At 32.3% G+C, this 8479-nt stretch overlaps 1 pseudogene; it reads left to right on the top strand.

Annotated features, from left to right (window-relative positions):
* The first annotated feature begins 6457 nt into the window (after window positions 1–6457).
* Window positions 6458–7798, top strand: LOC149239659 (2-hydroxyisoflavanone dehydratase pseudogene; annotated as a pseudogene).
* The last annotated feature ends 681 nt before the right edge of the window (window positions 7799–8479 follow it).

Raw genomic sequence — 8479 nt, 5'->3', positions numbered from 1 at the left:
AGGGATTTCATGTTGTAGGTAGAGAGGGTCAATCTCAGATCTAAGAATTATTGGGATTTGTTTTTTCCCATTCCAAACTATGTATGAGAGGTAGAGTTTGCACTATTGTAGCTCTTGCTTTTAGCAGTAGAGTTTATGTTTTGGAGGAGATTGTACGAGATCATATTTAAGCAAAAGAGCAGCAGACATTTGTATTAGAAATACTATTATTTTTAATGTGAAATTTCATTCTTGATGACATAATTATGTTAATTGGAGTTATATTGTGCATTACTGTCAATATGAATACCTGTCTTATAGATTATCTATCTAATATGATTGTCCCATGATCTATTCTCAGTTATATCTTTTTCTATGATATGTTAAAACGAGATTTCTGAGTAACTATTTACTCAGAAATCTGTCATCTAATTCTAATTTAATTTCCATTGGCATTATACGAACGACTTCCTAATGTTATTGGTTCATCATTCATTGTTAATAGATATTTGAACAACATGTTTGATAATTATAATATTAGTTAATTGAACTATTTCATTAGCTATATATTCATCTTAAGCCAAGCATGTTGTAATCCCAATTATGTTAATATCTTTCTCTCGGTTGGGTTAGGTCTACATCTTCCTAACTAAGATAGGCTTAGGATTTATTTCTTTTTGCTTGGATTCTAGGATTAGTTTTCATTTAGATTAATAATTACACTTCTAGATGTCCTCTTATCAAAAAGGGAAACTTTAATTGTGGTTTGGCTTAGCCTTAGATCATCCTAAGAACCACTTTCTTGCTTGAGCTTAACAAGAGGGCTAATTTGATGTCTCTTCTCTATTGGTAAGAAAATGACACACTATAAGCTAGTAGAGATAGAGAGAAGGTAACTGGACCTAGTTTAACTAGTTGGAACCCCTGTTATAAACGAAAAAGGAGCTACTTTGAGTTCTCGACCAGGTGGTCTCCCTTATAATGTTGAATGGTCATTTCGAGCCTACAATAGAATGATACTTAGAATGATTTGTTTTGATTTTTGGTTAGCACTGGCTGTCATTTGTTCCTACATAAACTTTTCACAGTCACCTTGAAACAAAAATCCTACCCAGATTGAAAGTTTATGTGTGAGTTGGATTTGTTGTTCTAAATTAAAGGACAATTGATCCACCAAGAAATAGCCTCTAACTTTGAGCTCACGGATCAAATGGTTAGGAAGTTTATGAGCTTCCTTGCATCCAATTTATGGGATATATGCGTATAAGTACTTTTATCCTTCCAATCTTATAGACTAACTAGTCACCCACTAAGTAGAAAGATGAAAGAATGGATTTCTGAATGATTGATGCATTTTCAATTTTTTTGTAGGGCTTTTAGGTCCATTATGAAAAGGGATTAGAAACATATTTTTCCTTCTATGAGAAAGATATTGATAAGAGATGGGGAAAATATTGGCATCAAAATATGTTTTATTGGGATACTATATACAAATCTTTGGACACTCTATGCCTAAGCATTGAGTACTCAACAACTAATTTCTAGCCTTGGCATACATAATGTAAGAAATAAGAAATAATTTTGCTACAAATTTTTCACTTGAGCTTGTCAGTTCGATTTAGATTAAGTGGTTTAAACAAATGTTACTATCCTCCACAATAGGGTTTAATTCTTGCATATGGAATATTGAGCTCATAATGACTATTTCCTAGAATAGCTTCAGGCCTTATTGTCTATATAGTCCCTCAATGATCAAAACATGTATATTCCTCATTTCGAATATAAATATATTTCTAATTTAAGAAAAAAACATCACATGAAGCTATGGAAGCATATTTGAAGGAAAATATCTCCATAATCAAGCATTACTATGTGATACCTTCATGTAACACACTTTGAAATCAATTCTCTCGAAATGATGATGATGCGCATGGACAAATGCTCATAGTATAATCATTAGATCAAGATTGTATGATATGGTTGAATAAGAAAAAGCGAAGTATTAACTTAGATTCATGGCTATTATTGAGATATATAAAGTAGAGGATTAATGGTGGAAACCAAATAGAACATCAAATGTTAAGAAATAATTGTATAAATTTTCATTAAATATAGAAAAAACAGTTTATTAGTTCAAAAAAATATGTTCACCTTAATAATATCATATGTGCATGGTCATCAAGAGTAGGATGGATATGAGAGAAAATAAAAATAAATGATAAGGGATTTCCAACAAGTAAAGCATACCAAGAATATACTAAAAATAATTTTTAGAGTAAGACTATGCCATGTTTCCTTAAGTATTTATTAAAAGGCATAAATCTAGAATACAATGATAGTTATCTTACTTATATTTGTTTACTTGAATCATTTTAACCATGATATATTTAAGAATGGGTTTCACAATGATATTATGCATGCACATACAAAAATAATATGTTGAGAATTGTATGTTAATACTGAATCTAGATATTATTTATAAATTGAGAAAAAATTTCAAAATATTACAATTTAAATACATTTTGTAACAATTATATATTGACCATTTCGAAATTGAAATCCACACATTTGGAATCATAATTGACACTTTAGTACTTCAAAATTCAACATTTTTGAAATAACATTTTTTGGGTTCAAAATTGTTCAAAATTTCCCATTTGAATCTAAAAAACATAGTTTTGAAAACCAATATCACCACTTTCTGAACCTAATCTTTCATTTTATAAAGACTCATATTGCCACTTCCAAAATCTAAACTCATAACACATTTTATTGCATAGTTTTCATAAACAACTTGGGAATAATGGAGAAATCTAGTTAGTCTTAGATTAATTCATTATTAGTCACTTGTTGTAGAGCATTGATATTTTATTTTTTTATTTAGGATTCAGTTCCTATTTATTAGGGATTTATTCAAACTCCTCAACAAACATGAAATCCTATATATGTAAGAGATTTATTCCTGATGAATAGATGTGTCCTTTGTGGACACACTCATGGTGAATTAACCTCACCTGGGAGCCAACCCTTTCTTTCATAGTTTGTTCATCATTAATTTTATCTTGGTATCAAAGTGTCATGTGACAGTTGGGTGAAATTGTGCAGAGGTTGAGCCTATCATGCATTTGTTGTTGTTGGGAGAGATGTGCACTTTGTGTATTTTGTTTGGTGCCCTGTGTAAAATTGTGAAGTTCTGTGGCATGCGACCCAAGTGAATATTTATTTTTTTCTTTCCTCGTGGGCAAGAAGTGTGGGAGAAGAGATCTATTTTAAGCTACGCTAGATTGGGGCTTGAGATGTTATGATGTTATAAATCTCTTGTACTTCTGTAAATCTTGTCACCATTATTTTTTATTGGAATCAACCTTCTATGTTGTGAGTGATTAGTGTTGACATGAGAGTTGAAGCAATTGGTGATGAGATTCACTTGAGATTGTTCTATTTTCAAATCTAGCTGGAGGATGAAGCTAGTGTAAAGGTTTCTATGCCGAGGTCCAAGTGTCAGTTGATGGCTCTGTGAGTTGAGTAAGCACAAGAGTGGGCGAGCGAGCGTGTAACCAATATGCAACAAACATTTTTGGCATGAGTGACCACGTTGGAGGTGTCTATTTTTTTTTTGCTACTGCCTACCAGCAATGCGTTCATGCAGAGTGGGCATGTGTTCCAGATCATCGTTCGAGTTTTAATGTTGCAGACTTGAGGTGAGGGACATGCGGACTTGTGTTTGGAGTGATTATAATTTCTTATGGAGTTGGATAGTTATTTGATGGTGTTGGCTGATGATTAGAGGAGTGTTGAACCCTCTTTTCTTGCCTATGCATTGAATCCTGTGCCATACGATTCAATGCTAATTGGGATATGTTTTTTTACTCTACTACTCTGAGGTTGAGGTTGGGATGATTGATAGAAGGTTGCCATATTTCCTATTTATGTGGTCATCTTGCTATGTTAGATGTTCTTTGTGCTAGAAGTAGCATCATGATCACAATCATAGTGTGTGTGTGATTGTTGTTGTTGGAGATTGATTGTAGTGCAATCCCATGTACTTGATTTTCTCAAGATGGTGGTGCTCCTTGACATCTGAAAGTTCCAAAATAAATTCATGCAACTTGTGGGGAAGATCACCGAGGATTTCAGGATTGATCGTCCATGATTGGTGATGATGAGAAAAGTAATGCACCATTCACATAGAGCTCAAGATTGTAGGTTGATGGATCCCACACATTGAATTCTATTTTCACTAGAGGTTGACAGATTTGTGTTATTTTTCTCGTTCAAAGAGGATCACAAGGCTGTGAATATCAAAGTTGTGGTTGAGTAGTCATGTTGGCTGTGATGATTACATTATGTGATTTGTTAGTAGATCTACAAAAAGGAGCAAACATTGCAGAGAGAAAATTCATGGAGGACTCAACAACAACTAATGAATTGAAGAAAGTTAATTTCCTTTTTAAAGTAGGGGTGGTGAATTCAATAATTTGTTTGCTAATGATAAAGAGAAATATGAAATAACAATAAAATTTTATGATGGATATTTGTTTTATGAAAATAAATTGCAGGTATTTTTGAAAAGAATTTGATTGATAAAGTGTTGTTTTCTTTAGACGACCAAGAGGTTAATGATCTGGCCCCTCATAGTAGAAGCAACCTAAAATCATAATGAGAGTGTTATCACAATAGTAGAGAAAGAAGAACATGAAGAAAAATCCATATCAACAATTAAGGAAACAAGTTAGTTTAAAGTTGTTCAAATAGACTATGATGCAGATATAAAATTTATTAAAGAATGGATTGAACATTCTTTTGAAAAAATTGATGTAGGTCTCAAAGCAACATATGGAGTTATATGCTTAATGGTGGAGGTTCTTGAAAATGAGAAAAATGGTGAATCAATAAATAATTTTGATGACATAGAAATAGAAAATGTGGTGGATACATCTGAAGAGATCCATGGTATTTTGATGCATTGGAGCACAAAGGAAATTAGATGTTATTATGAATTGATGAGGCAACAATGAAGTGAACAAGAACTACATAAATGTAAAGTGCAACACTTCACTTATGAATCTAATGTAGAAGAACTAGATAAATGTAAAGTGCAACACTTCACTTATGAATATAATGTAGAATTTGTAAGTATTGAATACAAAACTATGTGTCAAGAACGTGATGGAGAATCGCAAATTGTGAAAAGAAGACCACAACCCAATTGTAACATGCGGTTAAAGAGAAACAAACAAACGAAGAAACACTGTTACTATTTAAAATTAAGAATAATAAAAATGAAATTGTTAAAGTAAAACTATAAGCCTTAGACTTGGACCAAGAGGCATTATTTCATAAGAAAATCCATTTCTCCATTAAGGGGGAGACTTCAAAATAATGGAGAAATCTCGTTAATTCTAAATTAATTCATTATTAATCACTTCTTGTAGAACCGACCGTTTATTTCATAGTTTGTCCATCATTAATTTTATCTCAATCCAAACTTAATAAAATAGGAATGAGCTAGAATCTATAGCCATAAGACATATCACAACCCAAAGAAAAATGAACACAACTAAGAAGAATATGGAATACATTAAACATTCTTATTTAGTGGACACAAGTAAGAAGAATATTGAATACATTAAACATTCTTGTTTGGAACATTTAGTGATTGTGTTGTTCCTTAATGTTGATAATTTTGATTTAGTATCTTTGAAAATTTTAACTACTTAATAATATATCATACTATATTTCTTATCCTTAATTAAAAGAAATAATTTAATACAACTTAAAAATAATTAAAAAACTGATTTAATACTATTTCTTATCTTTAATTAAAAGAAATAATTTAATACAACTTAAAAATAATTAAAAAACTAATTTAATACTATTTAAAAGAAATGTGAGTTTAGTAATTAAAAACATATCCCTCTTTAAAAATGTTACACCTATTTAAATTTCAATTCTATAATTAAATAAATATATGAAAGAGTTTAATAATTAAAAACATATCCCTCTTTAAAAATATTACACCTATTAATATAAGAAAGCTTGACTAGAGAGTAATAAATATTTTCTCACACTATAGAATCCTAACCCTTTTAAACACCATCACTTTTATTTAAAAATTATTAACAAAATCCTTTAATTTTCACTAATTTATTCCGTCTTTAAACAGTAAACTTCAATAATTTCACAAAGTTCGAGTGGATCGACCCTCATCACATTTATATATTATTTTAAAATTTACACACTCGTACAAAGATGAAGATATTCGATGAATCCACCCTAATAATAAGGATGATGAATCTGTACCACTAAATTTATGACTTTAATGGAGATTTCCCAAAGAGAAAATGTATCCACCTGAAGAAGTTTGTCTTTTGTTATGATTTTTGTAGAAAGAAAACGAATCTACCTTAAGAATCTGATATTGATGTGACTTTTGTTAAGACTTTTGTGGAAAGAAAAAGAATCTACTGTAAGAATTTGGTATTGATGGAAATTTTAGGAAGAAGAGTTCAGCGATGACGAACTGGTATTGTCGTTTAGCACATCGAGTGTGCAATAATGCAGCGAGTATAGATCCCCGCCAATGTGTTCACAGCATTGAATGCAATCTAGCGCTACCTCTGGGATTTTACGATCTGCTCCCTTCTGGTCTCACCATAATTATGGAGTCGTCGTCGTCTTCACCAATCGTATTTGAAGTTCCCAGTTTTATCAGAGTCTACGAAGATGGGACGGTTGAACGCTTGATGGACAGGGGAACGGTACCCACTAATTCACATGATGATAAGTTTGACGAGGAAGTGGCATCCAAGGACGTTGTGTTGGATCCTCATACAGGCGTCTTCGTTCGGCTCTATCTCCCTCCTCTGCAGGTCAGAGATGTAAAACAAAAAGTCCCGGTGCTTGTGTACTTTCACGGAGGGGGTTTCTGCGTTGAATCGGCTGCATCGCCACTTTATCACAGCTATCTTAATAAAGTAGCTGCAGAGGCCAAGGTGATTTGTGTGTCCGTGGAGTACCGGAGGGCCCCTGAGCATCGCCTTCCTGCTGCTTATGACGATTGTTTTGGTGTTCTTGAATGGCTTGACAGTCAAGCAGTGGCGCTGGATGGGGTGTCTGTGGATCCGTGGCTCGCTTCTCACGCAGATTTTAGCAACGTTTTCTTTTCAGGAGACAGTGCCGGGGCCAACATCGTGCACCAGATGGGCATCCGTGCCAGTGGAAGGAATTGGGATGGTCTGTGTTTCCAAGGGGCCATTCTGGTCCATCCCTATTTCGGCGGAGAAGAACGAATTGAGTGCGAATTGGCGGCTGAGGTGCAGGGTTTTATTAAGGCGGTCGATGGAATGTGGAGTATCTCTCTGCCGGTGGGAGCGGACAGAGACCACCCTTTTTGCAACCCAGATGGACCCCGTTCTCCGGCTCTGTCCACTCTGGTGTATCTTCGAACGCTTATATTTGTGGCAGAGAAGGATTTTTTAAGAGATCGGGGTATATTGTATTACGAGGCCTTAAAAAGGGCGGGCAAAGATGTCGAGCTCGTTGTGACGGAAGGCGAAAACCACATCTTTCATCTCCTGAATCCAAAGTCTGAGAATGCGCCCTTGATGATGAAACGGATTTTGGATTTCATGGATTCCTCCTCCGATAAGGGAAACGATTGAGACAACTGTGAGTATTTTATTCCATCCGCATGTATCTGTGTGGACAGGGTTTCAAATAGGGCTTCAGTTTAGAAATTGTAGAGGGTAATAGCTTTTACATTCCGTTGATTTAGCTGCAGTATAATGAAAATGCATGAAATTAAAGTTTGTGATTATCTATGTATACTAGGGAGACACATATTGTAGTTAATCAGTTTCTGCTTGGCTTTTGTAGTTCATTAGCTTTTTCCGCATAGACAACTGAGCGATAAATCTTTCCTTTATGGTCAAATCTGTGAATATCATCTAAACGGAAAAGTTACATATAGGATTGTTTTAAAAGTTTTATTATCATGCATTAAAATAAATTTTTTAAAAATGATTTATTTTATTATATAAAATATAATCAGATTTATTTTATTATATAAAATATTGATTATATAGTAGTTAGTGTTGGATTATATTTTAAATATAGTTTAATTAAATTAAAAAATAATAAAAATAAAGATATTAGTACAAAAATAAAACAACTAATAAATTATAAATTACTAAATATAATAAACTAATATTATTTATAAAAGATATATATGTTTATTTTTTTAATATATATATAAATTGGTATAATTAAATTTATTAAAATATGTTTTTAATACAATAATAAGTCATTATAAATTGAAAATATGGACAAAAAAATTATAATTGATGAAAATAGAAATAATAGAAAAAAAATAGTAACTAAAAAAATGGAAGTTACTAAAAATCCATTATAAGATGTCAATCAATCACCTTACAAATAAATAAATTTAAATTAAAAAAAATCAAATTCCTAATGTTAAATTATGAATAAGCTACATAAA

This window comes from Pinus tabuliformis, chromosome 8, assembly GCF_031772625.1.
Source record: "Pinus tabuliformis cultivar Carrire ecotype Pingquan chromosome 8, CPIR1, whole genome shotgun sequence".
Taxonomy (NCBI): domain Eukaryota; kingdom Viridiplantae; phylum Streptophyta; class Pinopsida; order Pinales; family Pinaceae; genus Pinus; species Pinus tabuliformis.
This window is presented reverse-complemented; position numbering and strand designations above follow the sequence as displayed.